Genomic DNA, 18,095 nt, shown 5'->3' with positions numbered 1-18,095 from the left:
ATGGGGAGGGGCGCAGGGATTTTTGCTACTGGTTCTCCGAACCACCCGCTGCCATCGCTACTGGTCCAAACAGGGAGCATTTCACCCCTGATATAAATCCTTCCATTTCCCCACCATCCGGTCAGAGAGGAAAAAGCTTGGATGTGCAGCAAAACATCTTCAAAGAAAAAAAAAAGTTCAGTTGCCTCCTGAAAAAGCACCTTTGGTACAACCATGATCTGGATGACTGAGAATCTCCACAGACTTTTAACACATTGGAAAGGCACAAGGCTGTTTGAGAGAGGGAAATTTCTTGTATTAAAAGATTTGGGAGGAAGAGTAATTACAGTATCTTATAATTTGCCATAATTGTCTATTTGGATTATATGTATGGGAAAGACAGCAATACTAGATCAGACTTTCTTAGTGGAACCTGCAGCAAAGCATTGCAATATGGAGTTATTACCTTTTGAGGGTAGTAACCAGTGGTGGGTTTCAAATTTTTTTACTACCGGTTCTGTGGGTGTGGCTTGGTGGGCGTGGTATGGCTTGGTGGGCGTGGCAGGGGAAGGATACTGTAAAATCTCCATTCCCTCCCCAATCCAGGGGAAGGTTACTGCAAAATCCCAATTTCCTCCTGATCAGCTGAGACTTGGGAGGCAGAGAATAGATGAGGGCGGGGCCAGTCAGAATTTTTACACACCGGTTCTCCGAACTACTTAGAATTTCTGCTACCGGTTCTCCAGAACTGGTCAGAACCTACTGAAACCTACCTCTGGTAGTAACCAGTTCTGCTTTCTTCTAAAATATGCTATTGAAATCCCACTTTTGTATTTTGTCTCTCCCACAAAGTTTGTTGGCTACCGTGTATGTTTCATGATAGCTAGAAAATTTTGGAATTATTTTACACAGCTGATAATATTCATCTATATGGGTAACATCATTTTCACTATTATCTCAGGACAAGAAAAGCTGTAGTTTGTGTTGGTGAAGGCTTAAAGAGTTCTTGTTAGGCATAGTGGCTGGACATCACCAGGTAGGAGAAGGAACAAAAGCTGGCTGGGTTGACTGCAGGGTAAATGGGTGGATGAACATCATTGCACCTCTTTATCTCTTGTTCTATTCATTTAATTTGCTTTTAATTTTTTGTTGACATTCTTCAGGCAAACAACAAATGCAGCCTACTTTGTACTATTCGGATTTTCCACACTTTTAAGATTTGTTGCATTCTAGCACACTGATATTACCCAATGTCTAATGCCTTTTTCTTTGTGGCCATTTTGTTTGCATAATGGTTGATGGTTCACAAGATAATTAAGCTGGAATGAGAGAAAAAAAGCTGATCAGGAGAGCACTATCTCTCACTCCTTTGAGAGAAATTTAAATACATAAGAGAATAATGAGTACACCTACTCAGACAACAATGAAAATCAGTTTTTTTTTCTTGCTTGGAGGAGTTGTATCAACTATAAGGACAAGCAAATACACTTTTGTTCTAAACACTGTGGGGAATACTTATTTCATGCTCTTGGCACAGATATTATGATTCACATTTAGAACTACAGGCAATCATTTGACAATACTGAGCTTTCTGATTTTGGCAGTTCTGGCAGGAAAGAGAAATGATACTTCATGATTATCACACTCCATAAATAATAAACATCAAAACAGTGTGAGGCTATGCTTCAAAGGAATAATAATTAAAATGTAATCTGAATATTGACAATGACATTTTTGAATGTCAAATCAATTAGAAAAAAGCTTTAAAATAATTTTATGTCTATTACACATTAGTTGGCATGTTCATCCAGATAAACGTAGGAGATAGGTTTGGTCTAGTGGTTAAGGCCAGGGGTGCTATTCAACAGGTTCTTACAGGTTCTGGAGAACTAGTAGCAGAAATTTTGAGTAGTTCAGAGAACTGGCAAATACCACCCCTGGCTGGCCCCAGAGTGGGGTGGGAATGAAGATTTTGCAATATCCTTCCCCCAGGAGTGGGGAGGGAATGGGGATTTTGCAGTATCCTTCGCCTGGAGTGGGATGAGAATGGAGATTTTGCAGTATCCTTCTCCTGCCACGCCCACCAAGCCGCGCCCACAGAATCGGTAGTAAAATTTTTTGAATTCCAACACTGGTTAAGGCCCCAGGTTAGAAAGCAAAAGATCGTGAGCTCAAGCTCCACCTTGGCCATGAAAGCCAGCAGGATGGCCTTCGCCCAGTCACTCTCAACCCAACCCACCTCATAGGGTTGTTATGTGGAAGGAAGATGTGTTAGATATGCCTTGAGTTATTTATAAAAGTAATAAAGGTGGGATATAAATAAGTGCATAAATATAAAATGCTGAAGCGCCCCAGGTGTGAAGGGAGATAGCTTCCATTTTGTTTTACTGATTTGTTTTTCATTCTTCAGGTTTGATCAAATGCAAGTAAAGGAAAAGATATCCCCACCAACTCCAACTAGTAGTAAGAGAGCTGGAGCTAGTAATTAGGATGGTAATCTAAGATCAATTATGGTAGTTAAGGAAGAGCTATTTCAAGTCATGGAACAAGATTTGGGCTATAGAAACTTTTTCAGGAATGTGTGCTGTTGTATGAGATCCTGATACCAGGGGATCAGCTAGTCCCTGAGTTGATGGTGACTAAGATCAGCTATTCATTAAACAATTGCTCATTTCTGCATTCATACTTCTCTGCCTCAGAGGACTTTGTAATACGGTTGGATGTGCATAAAAAGCCCCATATGCTAAAACCATTTATTCAGTCAATCAATCCATTTATATAGCTGCCGATCTCAGTCACCCGTGATTGGGTGGCTTACAATAGAAACAATAATCTTCTTAGCCATTGACTATCCACTGCAGGATGAAGGCATCTTCCACATGTTTCCAACCAATATGGTATTGAGCTTTCTTTTGCCAATTGGGCCCTCCATTTCTGAATTTTAAACTTTGGCAACTTTGGGCCGCCAGGGGGCTCTGGGGTAATTCCCAAACTTTAGCCCCATGGTGAGGCCTCCTTTATAACCATCTCGGGGGGCTAGGACTGGGCATATAGGATGGTCGGAAGACCTGGAAGACTCGAGGGGGGGGGTCAATGAGGGTGGAGGGGCTGTTGGAGTTACTGCGCAGCCCTGGTTAACCCTCTCCCCCCCTCCCCTCCCGTCCTAGTTGGGCCATTATCAGGCCCTAAGATTAACATGCTTGCCCTGCCAGTTTCTGCTCGATGGAGGTGGCTCCCACTTATTTTCCTCTATTTGCTTGCCTGTATTATCCATCTATACGCTACCTGCATGAATATTGTGGACAGCTTATTTTCTTCTAGAGACCTTGGACCTGGCTCTGTTTGTTAACTAGCACGCTGGCTGTATGAAAAATGGCAGTTTACAGGAGGACGAACGGAGCCGGTTTCTATCATTGTTTCACTACCGATGGGATGTACCATCTTCCCCATGGCGAATCGGCCAACCATCGTGAGAGGCTGGTTGGACGATTACCCTCGAATTGGTTGGAACATTGGACTCCCCCACTGCCGTGAGAGGACAGTGGAGACTCTTCCGTTTATGGTCAACCTGCCTTTTTCAGGACAATTTGGACTATCATGGAGCCCTGGGCCATACCTTATCACTACCTCAGAGCTTAGATGTACCTAAGGGCACAGCTTCTTGCATTGCGAGACTCCCCCCTCTCGCAAGCCTGGCCCTCCACGTTATCGAGGGCCTACCTCAATGACGGGTCTTGGAACCCAGAGAGGTGGCATGCGGCGAAGAGGGGGTTGAGGGGTTTTTTATGTAAATTTTTGGAAAAAATCTTAAGGGGTCCCAGGGGGGGGGGAGGCAAAATTGGAACTAGGGTAGTGGGTTTGGGGGATAACCCACCAAGGGGAAGGTCAGGCCTGGCCACTATATGCGGCGGGGGGGGTGGGAGTTCCGGAGGAAATGGGGGGGGTCGAGCTTGTCCAGATTGTGTTTTTACCATCGGTACTGTGAGGGGGAGGGGTAGATATGGCGGGAGCAGGGGGCCATATCATGTTAAGGGAGCGCGCACCCGCTGTCTTCATGCGGTAGCGTGCTCTGGCCCCCAAGGCTCCACTCGTTTTCCAGGTTGCACAGACCCTCAGGGCCCGGGCCTTCGGCTGATGTTGTGCAATGCCAGGTCCGCAGTAAATAAAGCCCCCCTCATTTGTGATCTTGTTCAGGAGGGGGGAGCGGACCTGGCAGGTATTACGGAGACCTGGTTGGGCCTGGAGGGGGGGGTCCCTCTGGTAGAAATGTGCCCACCAGGCTTCCACGCATTCCATCAACCGAGGTCTCAGGGGAGGGGCGGGGGAGTAGCGGTTATTATTAGAGAAGGTTTTAGGCCGAGGGAGGCCACTGTTCCTCAGACGGCCGGTTGTGAGACCCTCCTTGTGAAGTGGGGTCATGGGGTTCAGATGGGTTTGCTGATCACGTACCTGGCTCCCTGCCACGTGGCAGCAGCCCTGCCCGAGCTACTCAACGTTATCGCTGCGGTGGCGGTTGATACCCCCAGACTTATGGTCATGGGGGATTTCAACCTGCCGTCCGTGGGTGAGACGTCTGAGGTGGCTCGGGAGTTCATGGCTTCCATGACGGCTATGGATCTGACCCAGCTAATTCATGGCCCTACGCACATGGGGGGAAACACACTGGACTTGATTTTTGTCTCTGGACAGTGGCTGAGTGATCTCGAGATAGGGGACATAGCCATCGAGCCCTTGTCATGGTCGGATCACTCTCTCCTTCGCCTTGATCTTCGAACCGCTGCTCCCCGCCGCAGGGAGGCGGAACCGATAAGATGGTACCGCCCCAGGCGCCTGATGGAACCTGATAGGTTCCAGACGGAGCTTGGGCCAATGCCTGAGGTCCTGGCTCACGCCTCGACTGGAGACTTAGTGGCCGCCTGGGATAGGGCGGCCGCTGGAGCTCTGGATCGAGTCGTGCCTTTGCGGCCTCTGACCCGGCGCCGATCTCACCTGGCTCCTTGGTTTACTGAGGAGCTGAGGGAGATGAAGCGCCGGAAAAGACGCCTAGAGAGTAGTTGGAGGGCCAGTCGCACTGAATCTGACCGGACACTGGTAAGATCTCATATTAAGAATTACCTAGTGGCGATAAAAGCAGCAAAATGTACTCATCTTGCTGCTCTTATTGCGTCATCAGATAACCGCCCGGCCGCCCTGTTTAGGGTGACCCGCTCCCTGCTCCATCAGGAAGCGAGGGAGGACCCCTTGGAGGGAAGAGCCGAGGACTTTGTTCAGTATCTGTATGACAAAATCACTCAGATTCGGGAAGATCTGGACTCCGACTGGGTAGATCCAGGGGGGATGACGGGGGCAGGTCCTGAGAATGTTATCTGGGATGAGTTTGACTCTGTGACCCCTGAGGACGTGGACAGGATTCTGGGTAGACTGAATGCGACCACATGTTTGTTGGACCCGTGCCCCTCCTGGTTAGTGCTGGCTTCTCGGGAGGTGACGCGAGGCTGGCTCCAGGGGATTATAAATGCTTCATTGAGTGAGGGTGTCTTTCCCGCTGCCTTGAAAGAGGCGGTGGTGAGACCTCTCCTCAAGAAGCCTTCCCTGGACCCGGCAACATTGGCTAATTATCGTCCAGTCTCCAACCTTCGCTTGTTGCGAAGGTTGTTGAGAGTGTGGTGGCACGACAGTTTCCCCGGTACCTGGATGAAACGACGTATCTAGACCCGTTCCAGTCGGGCTTCAGGCCTGGGTACAGCACGGAAACGGCATTGGTCGCGTTGGTGGATGATCTCTGGAGGGCTCGGGATAGAGGTTGTTCCTCTATCCTGGTCCTATTAGATCTCTCAGCGGCTTTTGATACCATCGACCATGGTATCATGCTGCACCGGTTGGAAGGGTTGGGGGTGGGAGGCACCGTATTACGGTGGTTCTCCTCCTTTCTCTCCGACCGGTCGCAGTCTGTGTTGACAGGGGGGCAGAGGTCGACCCCGAGGCCCCTTATATGTGGGGTGCCACAGGGATCGGTCCTCTCGCCCCTTTTGTTCAACATTTATGTGAAGCCGCTGGGCGAGATCATCCGTGGTTTCGGGGTGGAGTACCATCAGTACGCTGACGACACCCAGCTGTACATCTCCACCCCAGACCACCCCAACGATGCCCTTGAAGTGATGTCCCGGTGCCTGGAGGCCGTACGGATCTGGATGGGGAGAAACCGGCTCAGACTCAACCCATCCAAGACCGAGTGGCTGTGGTTTCCGACGTCCCGATATAGTCAGCTGGTGCCATCGCTGACTATTGGGGGCGAAGCATTGGCCCCCACGGAGAGGGCTCGCAACTTGGGTGTCCTCCTGGATTCACGGCTGTCTTTAGAAGAGCACTTGACGGCCGTGACCGGGAGGATTTTTCATCAGGTTCGCCTGATTCGCCAGTTGCGCCCCTTTCTGGATCGGGACTCGTTACGCACGGTCACTCATGCCCTCGTCACCTCCCGTCTGGACTATTGTAACGCTCTCTACATGGGGCTCCCCTTGAGGAGCACTCGGAGGCTCCAACTGGCGCAGAGTGCGGCCGCGCGGGTGGTGATGGGAGCGACGTGGCGCTCCCATGTAACGCCCCTCCTGCGTGAGCTGCACTGGCTCCCGGTGGTCTTCCGAGTGCGCTTCAAGGTTTTGGTTATCACCTTTAGAGCGCTCCATGGCCTAGGACCTGGTTATCTACGGGACCGCCTGCTACCACCAATAGCCTCCCACCGACCAGTACGCTCCCATAGAGAGGGGCTCCTCCGGGTGCCGTCGGCCAAACAATGTCGACTGGCGGCCCCCAGGGGGAGAGCCTTCTCTGTGGGGGCACCTACTATCTGGAACGAGCTCCCCCCCGAGATACGGAGGATTCCGGATCTGCGCACCTTCCGTCGCACGCTTAAGACGTTTCTATTCCAGCAAGCCGGCCTGACTTAAACTTCTCCGTTTTTAAATGGGAATTTTAAATTCGGTTTTAAATTATTGGGGTTTTAAATATGGTTCAGCCAAATTTATTTAATTTGTTTTATCTCTATTTTAAATTTTGTATTTATATGTTTTATTTTTATGGCTGTTCACCGCCCTGAGTCCTTCGGGAGTAGGGCGGTATACAAATTCAATAAAAACAAAAACAAAAAACAAAAACAAATACTGTGTTTCCCCCAAAATAAGACCCTGTCTTATATTTTTTTGAAACCCAAAATAAGCGCTTGGCCTTATTTTCGGGGAAGTCTTATTATTTTGGGGTGCGTAGAGAAAGACCAGGCTCCTCTTGCCGTGTTACCTGATTTCCAGCTCTGTCTCCCTAACCAGAGGAAATGGCAGGGACAGGCTGCACGTGCGTTTAAATATTTTCGGGGAGGGCTTATTTTCGGGATGTGTGTGTTATTTTAGTGCATGCACTCAAAAGCCCGATTCGGCTTATTATCAGGGGATGTCTTATTTTTGGGGAAACGGGGGTACTTGTTTCCCATCTTGTTTTAGGTCTATTTCATGAACACTTTTTATCAAGTGGGATTCATTCTATGACTGCCTTGGTCTACCTTCCATCAATTGTTCTTGCTATATGATCAGCCCATTTCCATTTCAATTCTTTTATTCTCTTGATATTTTATACTTTTGTTTGTTCTCTAATCCTTGTGCAGGTCTTTCTATCTTGTCTTGAAATACCAAGCATATATCTTTCTATGGCTCTTTGCACCACTCATAGCTTTTATATTGATTGTGAGGTTAGTGTCCATGTTTCACCAGCTTAGGTTACAGCAGGTAGCACACACTTTTGAAAACTTTTCTTTTCAGGCATAGAGGGGAGATTGTTTTTGCTGAATGCCTGCCAACCACAGTTAACACGCCATTCAATTTCTTTTATTGTATCACCTTCCATTGAGATCCATTGGCCAAGGTATATGTAGTAGTCTACTATGTCTAGTTCTTCTCCAGATATATATATATTTGTTTTCTGGTGAATTTATTAAACATAACTTGGCTCTTTTTCAGGTTTATTTTTAAGCCAAATGGTTCTCCTGCTTTGTGCAACTCTTGTATGTGTGTTTGTAGCTCTTCTGGGTCTTGTGAGAAGAGAACAACATCATCTGCAAATCTTAAGTAATTTTAATAGGCACCATTGATTTTTATTCCATCCTTTGCCCAGTTTAGTTTGAGAAATACTTCTTCAAAAAAACAATCATGAAATCAAAATGTTAAACAACTACAGTGAAAAGATCTCAACAATATTATTAATAACAAGATAGTGGAAAAAATTATTAAAAACATGCAACCATCTTATGAAGTTGGCATTTCCTTGAGATGCCCAGGCCTCTTTTAAGTGACTTCTGAAAGGATGTCAAGGACGAAGCCAAATCTTACCTTGGGATTATGCAATTTATTGCACATACAAGAAATGCTTTTTTTGTTTGGATTGGCACAACTAATTGAAAAAAGCAGGTTAGAACCCCAAACAGATTTTAGAGAATAGTGTTAAAAGTAGTGGCAAAATTCATGCTTATTTAAAAGTAGACTTCTCTAAGCTCCAGAGGTGCTGCGTTTGCAACTTCCAACATTATGAGCCGCAAGCAAAGGAAACAATTTAGAAGAGAACTTGTCTGTTATAGTATTATAATCTTGTCAATAAGTTGCTTGCCTCAAGCATGGGTAAGATAACATAAACCGAGGGAGGAACAAATAAGGAACTGTGTTAGAATGTTTGTATCAGAAGGATACAGGGCTATCAAGTTGTACAGGTAGTCCCTGGATTACTGGGACTCCCAGTGATGGACTGGGAACTCCATCATTAAGCAATATGGCGTAAAGTGTGATGTCACATGACTGCATACTTAATGGCCATTCTGGCAGTCCCAATTGTCATTATACAAGGGCTACCTGAGGCATTAAGTGAGGATCATGTGATTGTGACTTCTAACTTTCTGCCAGTTTTCCCATTGGTTCTGCTTGCAGGAAGCTGGCAGGTAATGTTGGAAATAATGATCTCTTGACCCTGACTTGCTGTAATGTTGTAATTGTGGGCCAGGTGCTGAGCACCTGGATTGTGATCATATGAGCACAGAGATACTGGGATGGATGGAACTTCAAGGGCCTAGGCCCTACTGTAAGTTCCCCTCATTCAACACCATTATGACTTGGAATAGTTACTGAAGAAGTGATCGTAACTCAAAGATTACCTGTAATATCTTGACCCAGATAATAAGTAATATCCATGATATCCAATTGAGAAGGTATATAAAAAGCAGAATAAAAATTTGGGAAGATAAGAGATCATCACTTTATAGTGATGGGGTGCACAATTGGAAGAACTGAACAAGCAGCTGAGATCAAATTCTCCTGGAGAAAATATGTATTAGTAGATACCATCTCTAGTAGAAGAAAACATTTTAATAAGCAAATTGGTGTTGACTCTTAGTAATAACACATACATATTTTTTCCAGGAGAATCTGTCTTCTGTTGTTCAGTGCTTCCAATCGTGCACCTATCACTGTGAAATGATAATTTTTTATCAGCTTCCCAAATTTTTATTCTGCTTTTTACAACTGGATGTCATGTTTTTTTAAATTTCTATTAAGATTATATTTATTAAATATTTAAATATTAAATAAAATATATAATATTATTTAAAATTGTGTGTTCATATATGCTGTACGTCCTTTATATGCAGGTAGTTCATCACTTATGACAATTCATTTAGTGACCACTCAAAGTTACAACAGCATTTTAAAAAAGAGATTTATTACCATTTTTCACACTTATGACTTATAGCATCTCCATGGTCATGTGATCAAAATTCAGACACTTGGCAACTGACTCATATTTATGACAGTTACAGTGTCCTGGGGTCATGTGATCACCTTTTGTGACCTTCTGACAAGCAAAGTCAAAGGGGAAGCCAGATTCACTTATCAACCGTGCTACTAACTTAATAGCTGCAGTGATCCACTTAACAATTGTGGCAGGAAATGTCATAAAATGGGGCAAAATGTACTTAACAACTGTCTCATTTAGCAACAGAAATTTTGGTCTCAATTGTGGTAGTATGTGAAGCAATACCTTTACCAGAGGTAGGTTCCAGCTGGTTCTGACCAGTTCTGGAGAACCGGTAGCAGAAATTTTGAGCAGTTCGGAGAACCAGTAAATACCACCTCTGAATGGCCCCGCCCCCATCTATTCTCTACCTCCTGAGTCCCAGCTGATTGGGAGGAAATGGGGATTTTGCAGTAATCTTCCCCTAGATTGGGGAGGGAATAGAGATTTTACAGTATCCTTCCCCCGGAGTGGGGTGGGAATGGAGATTTCACAGTATCCTTCCCCTGCCACGCCCACCAAGCCATGCCACACCCACCAAGCCACACCCACAGAACTGGTAGTAAAAAATTTTGAAACCCACCACTGACCTGTACGTATATAATTTAACTTGGAGGATAAAAGTATTGCAACTCCTTAACATAGTAAGCTGAAGCATTCACCGTTGTTTCAGATGAAGGAAAATTTATGTAATTTATGTTAATTATATAATTTTAAGCAACATACTTATTACAATAGCCATCTGGTTCAGGATACTTTACCTCAAGGTGTTTTTTGAGGCAGAACAGGTTTTAAAGGCTTAATGTGCACTGACTTTATTCTGCTCTGGTTCCTACAGTTAAAGAGGTCTGATATCTTTTCCCAGAACTATCTTTAATGTGCAGCATGAAACTTACCAGCTCTTAGATTAATTCATTAAGTTCTTACATATTTTTAATGCTCCTGTACAAATATTAATTATGCAAAATTCAACATGTTACTGATTTTAATTTTTTTTATTGTAATATGGTAGTGATGGCTAACCTTTTTGCCGTTGTGTGCCAAAAGCGAGGGGAGTGCGTAGGGCGTGTGCGTGCGTAGACACATAATTCAATGTGCCCCTCCACCCACGCATGCGTGCATGACCCCCTGTGCTCCCCACTTTTGGCACACGATGGCACGGTGAGCCCGTTTTTCACTCTCCCCAGGCTCCAGAGGGTTTCTTGGAGCCTGGGAAGGTTGAAAACAACCTTTCTTATCCCCCCGGAGGCCCTCCAGAGGCCGGAAATGTCCCGTTTCCCATCTTCCAGTGAGCCCAAAAGGCTCGAAAATCAGCTGGCCAGCGCATAGGTGCACGCTGGAGCTGAGCTAGGGCAATGCTCGCGTGCCCACAGATATGGCTCCCCGTGCCACCTGTGGCATGCGTGCCCTAGGTTCGCCATCACGGTAATAGGGTACTCTTAAAAATGCAATCAACAAAATTTGTAAAAATAAAATTCTAACAATGTTGATGAAGAGTAACAATAATTGTATTTCCTTTCATCTCACTGATATTAAATTATCCGCAAAGAGTGAACTGTTGAAGTATATTGTTGTCATTTCAATGTATAATAAAGAGGTTTCTCTTTTCTATTAATTGATCTGTTAGCTTCCCTCATCTAACTTATTATATTTGTATGATCAATCAATATCCCAGATTCTAAGATATCATTCATTGCTTGTGGGTGAATTAATTTTTTCCCTCTGAAACTAATTGCCACATAAACTGCTTTTAAATGATGAATCACCATTTCAGTTCTTTTCATACACTTAGTACCATTAAGTCTGCAATCTTATACCAAGCTTTCTGCGAGTAATAAAGCTTTAATACAGTAAACTATTCTGAGAGGGGTGGGGGAGGGAGGGAGAGAGAGAGAGGGGGATATTGTAATGGTTAAAATGCCACTTTTGATACAGAAGACTGCAATTCAAATCTTACCAGTAGGGTTTCTTGGGCAATAACCCCAAAATGCTTCACTTGCCTACCTCAAATATGAGAGTGACATGAACTAGAAGAGTCATGCTGACTTGGTCATCAGGCAGATTAACAAGCTCTGACTAAGATGCTGGGGAACCAGGACCATCTGATGGTAAGTGGGCTACTAGAACAAATCATACCTGGAAATGATAGAGTGGTAGAACAGCAGGCCTAATGAGAAAGGATATATAAAATTATTAGGGAACTTATGGATGTACAGAAGACTTGCATTTACAGTAACTGACAACAGCTAGTTACACAATGCTTCAATATAGTGAACAGGAAGTTGCTCTCACAACTTTGGACCAACTACATATTACATTCCATACTCAAGAAGACCCGGAAGAACAACTGGATGTGCAGACAACATTTGAAGCTAAAATGACACTACCATCTTTTACACTACAGAGCACAGCTTCTGATACAAGGCATAAGATCATAGCTACAATCAACCCTTGAGACCAGTTAACAAGACTCAGTGGAGAAGTACCATCAGATAGTATGCTAGATGCCAACAGAGCTTTCAAAACAATCCCTACCACCACCATAACACAAACCATGAACTGGTATACCATACAGCTGCTATAATTCTGGGTATACTTGGCTATATGATCAAGAACAGCAATACATAATCACCACCATCTCCAGAATATGAGGTTAGAGCATAAGATCAAGGTAACTTGGAGAGAGGTTAATTAATTGGTGGAATTACAGAAGGGTGTGAACATTAAGGGTATGACTTGGCTACTGGAAAAATACAAGGGCCTGGCTCCATCTGAAGCCCTAGAGCAGTGATGGCTAACCCTTTTGCCATCGAGTGCCAGGAGAGGGGGGGGCGGGGGAGGGTCATGCGCGCACGTGCCCACGTGCATGTGTGCGCAACCCCCTCCCCCCCGCTCCTGGCACAGGATGGCCTGGTAGGCCCGTTTTTCTTTCTTACCTGGTTCCAGATCCTCTCTGTGTATCTGGGAACGGCGAAAACAGCCTTTCCCACTCCCTTGGAGGCCCTACGGAGGCTGAAAAAGCCCATTTCCCAACTCCCGGTGGGACAGGAAGTGACATTTTTTGCTGTCCCCAGCCTCCAGAACCTCTCTAGGAGTCTGTAGGAGCCTCTCTAGGAGTCTCTGGAGGCTGGGGACAGGAAAAAAGTCACTTCCTGTCCCACCGGGAGTGGGGAAATGGGCCCTTTGAGCCTCCGTAGGGCTTCCAAGGAAATGGGAAAGGCTGTTTTCGCCGTTCCCAGATACACAGAGAGGATCTGGAGCCAGGTAAGAAAGAAAAACGGGCCTTCCCCACCCCGCCCCCAGGCCCTCCAGAGGCAGGAAACAGCCTATTTCCCTACTTCTGGTGGGCCCAGAAGGCCCGAAAATCAGCTGGCCGGCACGCGCATGCGCCCCAGAGCTGAACTGGCGTGCCCACTAATATGGCTCCATGTGCCACCTGTGGCACACGTGCCATAGGTTCGCCATCACGGCCCTAGAGATTGCTAAACAAAAGCTCACAGCATTGGCTGCTTGACTAAGATACACTAGAAAAGTATAAGCCAAGAAGATAAATGGCGTATTCTCCAAAGTTCCACCCAACGTATGCTTCCATCTGCAGTGCAACAACTGCAGCACAGCCATCAATAGCAGAAACAAGAACATATGAGAAAAAGAGAAGACACATAACACTAGTAGAAAGTGGCTGCAGGACCTGAGAACAGGCTTCAGCAACCTCCCAGAACAGGAACCTGTCACCATCAGAGTAGCAAATATCCAGCAGCAAGTCAAGAACCTGAACAGCCGGACAGCACCTGCCAAACATAATATACATCTATTGGCTAAAGAAATGCCTAATACCACAGATGAACCAGATGCCAGCAGCAGGTTCCCACCCAGATTGGCTGGGTGCACTTCATGAAAGACACCCCATAAACGAACAACATTGTCCAACTACTGGTCAATAATCTGCTTCCCCACAACTTGGAACGTCCTACCAGGCATCTAGTTGCTAAGCTACATGACCATATGGACAGTACATGAGCACAGTCCAGAAGGGCATTGGGAACAACACCAGAGGATCAAAACACCAGTTGCTTGAGCGGTTGTCCAAGATTCAAGGTCTAAATAGGCCAATCTGAGTACACCCTAGATTGACTACAGGAAAGCCCTCAACTCAATGGCACACACATGGATCTATGAATGCCCGGTGCTATGTAAAGTCAACAGGATACTGAAGACCTTCCTCAATAACTCAATGGAGCTGAGAAAGACAACACTGGAACAACTGCTGATGGCAACTCATAGAAGTGGCCATCAAGTTAGTTAGTTAGTTTAGTTAGTTTATTATATTTGTATACCACCCTTCTCCCGAGGGACTCAGGGCAGTGAACAGCCATGGTAAAAACAATGTACAACTAAAATTAAAAGCTTATTAAAATAATTCAATCATTCGGCCAAATTTAAAACATCCAACTAAGATCATTTTAAAACCCCTATCAAAACCCAATTTAAAAAAAATTATCCTGACAGACCAGCTTGCTGGAATAATAGGGTCTTCAGAGCGCGACGGAAGGCACAGAGGTCGGGGATCCTTCGTATGTCCAGGGGCAGTTCATTCCATAGGGCCGGGGCCCCCACAGAGAAGGCTCTCCCCCTGGGGGTGGCCAGCCTACACTGTTTGGCTGACGGCACCCTGAGGAGGCCCTCTCTGTGGGAGCGTATTGGTCGGTGGGAGGCAATCGGTGGCAGAATGCGGTCCTGTAGGTAACCAGGTCCTAAGCCATGGAGCGCTTTAAAGGTAGTAACCAACACCTTGAAGCGCACCCGGAAGACCCCCGGGAGCCAGTGCAGCTCGCGCAAGATGGATGTTACATGGGAGCGACAAGTCGCCCCCATTATTACTTGCGCGGCTGCATTCTGGACCAGCTGGAGCCTCCGGGTGCTCCTCAAGGGGAGCCCCATATAGAGAGCATTACAGTAGTCCAGCCGGGAAGTGACGAGGGCGTGAGTGACTGTGCGCAGGGCATCCCGATCCAGAAAGGGGCACAACTGGGAGATCAGGCGAACCTGATAAAAAGCCCCCCTGGCCACGGCCGTCATATGATCCTCCAAGGACAGCCGTGAGTCCAGGAGGACGCCCAAATTGCGAGCCCTCTCTGGTAAAATCTGGTAATCTCTGGTAAGCTCTCATCCCCAATAGTGCAGCATAAAGCAACTACACCTCATGCAGCCTTGTTTTGCAGCAAGCTTTCACCCCCTCAGCCAGATAATTACAAGGAATGGATATTGTTACAAATCCAAGAGTGGAACTACCACCAGACATCTCCTCTATATGGATAACATCAAGCTAAGAGTGAATAAGACATCTATTCACTGATCCAGTGGACACAAATCTACAGCGAGGACACTGGGATAATATTTGGACTGGAGAAGTGAGCTGGTAGTCAAGAGAGGGAAAGTAGCTGATGGGGTGGGAACTACCGGTGGGTCAAATAGCAGACATACAGTCTAGGTACAAGCAGCTTAGTATCTACAGTCACATGGGAACCATGAGGAGGAGAAAAGGAAGACAACAACATCCAACTATTACCAAAAAATAAGAGGTCTTGAAGAGCCAGCTCAATGGAAAGAACAAGATCCATGCCATCAACATGTAAATCTTGTCAACCTTCCCTTTCTCATGCTCTGACTACTTTTCCCATTTTCTTTACAAAATGTCCAATTATTAAAGAAATCAGTTGAAGTAATATGCTATTTTCTGCTGTTTAGTAAAAATGGCAATGAAAACACATTTTTCATTTTTCAAATCATACCTACAATGGGTATTTAAAGAGGAAAACGGATGTATTTGCAATGATAGTCATTTGAATAGCTGGTTTTTGCCTAACTTAGGATGTTTTAAAAGGTGAGTAACTTTCAAAAGCTGGAAAACTCAAACCTTGTTGGATTTCCAAAGGGCTTTAACTGGAGACACTGAGGATTGATCTACCATCAGTGTATAGTGCAGGTAGAGGATGTTTCTTGTTTATATTATTGTTTTAATTTTTTTTGTTGCTGTTTGGAATTAAATGGCACTCAAGGCATATATGACCACTTGTTCAGTGATTGTTCAAAGTTGTGATGGCACTGAATGAAGGGGACTTATGAGGGGCTGCTGCAACATCCCTCTGAGCACATGATTGTGACTTGGGCCCTCGATGCCTGGCTTGCAGTTACAATGTTGTAGCAAGCTGTGGTCTATAATTGTGATTTTTGATGTTCCATGCCAGCTTCCCACAAACAAAGTCAATAGGGAAACTGGTAGGAAATGGGAAATCATTCTTGCTGTTTTTTGCCTGCCCATGCTCTCCAAGTGGCTGCCCACAGGCCCCCTGTGGCTCACATGCACCATTCTGCTTGTGCACCTGCCCATACTCTGAAGTACCTGGCCATGCCATTCCTGTCTGGTGGTGCTTCTGCCTCTTCCAATTTAACGACCTGCAGAGTCCTGGGGTTATGATGGTAACTGGGACTGTTGGGATTGCTTTTGCTAAACTGTCATGTGACATCATGTTTTATGTCTGCATTGCTTAGCAATGGAAATGCCATCACAATCAAAGGACTACCTATAATTTTTAAGATTTTGCTCAATAGGCCATGTCCTGCAATGACAAACTAGAACAAGATATCTCTCCTCCATTAGCAGCTGATATAAAATATTGTCACTTTATTGTCATTGTATGTGTATACACAGTATACACATACAACGAAATTCATTTAACACCCAAAGACCAGGTCCAATACACATAATCCCCAAACACACTCCCACCCACCACAGTTCCCCACCCCTAACCACCCAAACATCTACACAACAGACCAAGTAATACTGTCCAACAGCTCACTGATGGTGGCCCTTTAGTTCATTGTTGAGTGCAATTATAGCTCTGGGATAAAAACTATTCAGAAAACGTGTAGTCCGAGTTTTAATTGTTCTGTATCTTCTGCCAGAAGGCAACAGTCCAAAAAGATTGTAAGCAGGATGGGAAGAGTCTCTGAGAAAAGACGTCCCAATTGTGATTTCAGCCATCAAACAGCCATCAAGATTCAATAGCCATTGATATATCGCTCAATCCTATTGACTGGCTTTATACATTTAATAAACAATCCTGGGGTGGGGCAAAGGGATGAAAGATCTATCACAATGCAAACTCTGTAATTTACACAGCTGTGTCCAATATTGAGATGCAAGTATAATGGTGCCGTTTGCACTGTGACAATATGATGCATGGTTTTATTTATTCTTAAAATTTAATCAATTTGTATTCTGCCTTATTCAAAAAGTACCTCTAGGTAGCTTATAGAAGAGTTAAAATAACAGTACAACCAGTGGTGAAATGTAAATTTTGTTACTACCGGTTCTGTGGGCGTGGCTTGGTGGTGGTGGTAATATGACTGAGTGGGCGTGGCCAACTTTTTTTTTTTTAACTTTTGAAACCATTTTTCTACAACCTCTTTGGCTGAGGTTGTAGAAATGCTTTTAAAGCCTCTGACAATCCTAGCTGACTGGGGCAGGGATTTTTGCTACCGGTTCTCCGAACCACCCGTCTCCATCGCTACCGGATCGGGCGATCCGGTCCAAACCGGGAGAATTTCACCCGAGTACAACCAATAATCTCACAGACATCAGGGGAAGACCAGAACAAGATCCACTAACAATGTAAAAATATAATCTAATTTATCAGGGGAACATATTATAGTCCACCTAACCCATTGCCTGTTGGAAGAGCCACATGTTAGCAGCTCCAAGTGTACTCCTGATTATAATTCAGTATGATGTCCATCTTGCTAATTATCATGAGAATCATGTAAGGCTAGGCAGGTGCTGAAATGTACTAGATGTGATAAATGTACCATTTCAGTAAATAAGCACGGTTAGCTGAGCCTGGATAGACACATTTACAGTGTCTTTGCCACCTACTGCCATCTTAGACAACAACAGATTGGCCACAATGATCTATACAATACACTAGTAATTTCCTTACGGAATTATGGCAATGCATAAAACTAGTGTTGCACTTGAATACAGCCTAGACATTTCAAATATTGCTGAATGCAGGGTAGCTAACAGAAGTTAAATGGAGTGGCCAGGTTGAATTGCATTACAATGATTGATGGTGCTGCACTGCCATAAGTACTTGTTTTCAAGCACAATGAAAGGTGCTTATTTTCAAAGACTAATGGCTAGTAAAGAAGAACTTGAGGGAAGCATCTCCCTATAGCAGTCTGCCTTTCCTCTTTGGGATCTGGTAATCTCCCACCTTCAAAATCGGACCGTG

At 45.2% G+C, this 18,095-nt stretch overlaps 1 long non-coding RNA gene across 1 annotated transcript in view; it reads right to left on the bottom strand.

The window, feature by feature from the left end:
- LOC139308740 (uncharacterized) overlaps nucleotides 1-18,095 on the bottom strand; it is a 65,678-nt gene that overhangs the window by 46,606 nt on the left and 977 nt on the right. The gene's annotated exons all lie outside the window — the stretch shown is intronic.

Source organism: Pituophis catenifer, unplaced genomic scaffold (assembly GCF_029215685.1).
Source record: "Pituophis catenifer annectens isolate HBS135680 unplaced genomic scaffold, rPitCat1.0.hap2 SCAF_1, whole genome shotgun sequence".
Classification (NCBI taxonomy): domain Eukaryota; kingdom Metazoa; phylum Chordata; class Lepidosauria; order Squamata; family Colubridae; genus Pituophis; species Pituophis catenifer.
Note: the sequence above shows the minus strand (reverse complement) of the source record. Positions and strands in the feature narration are given on the sequence as shown.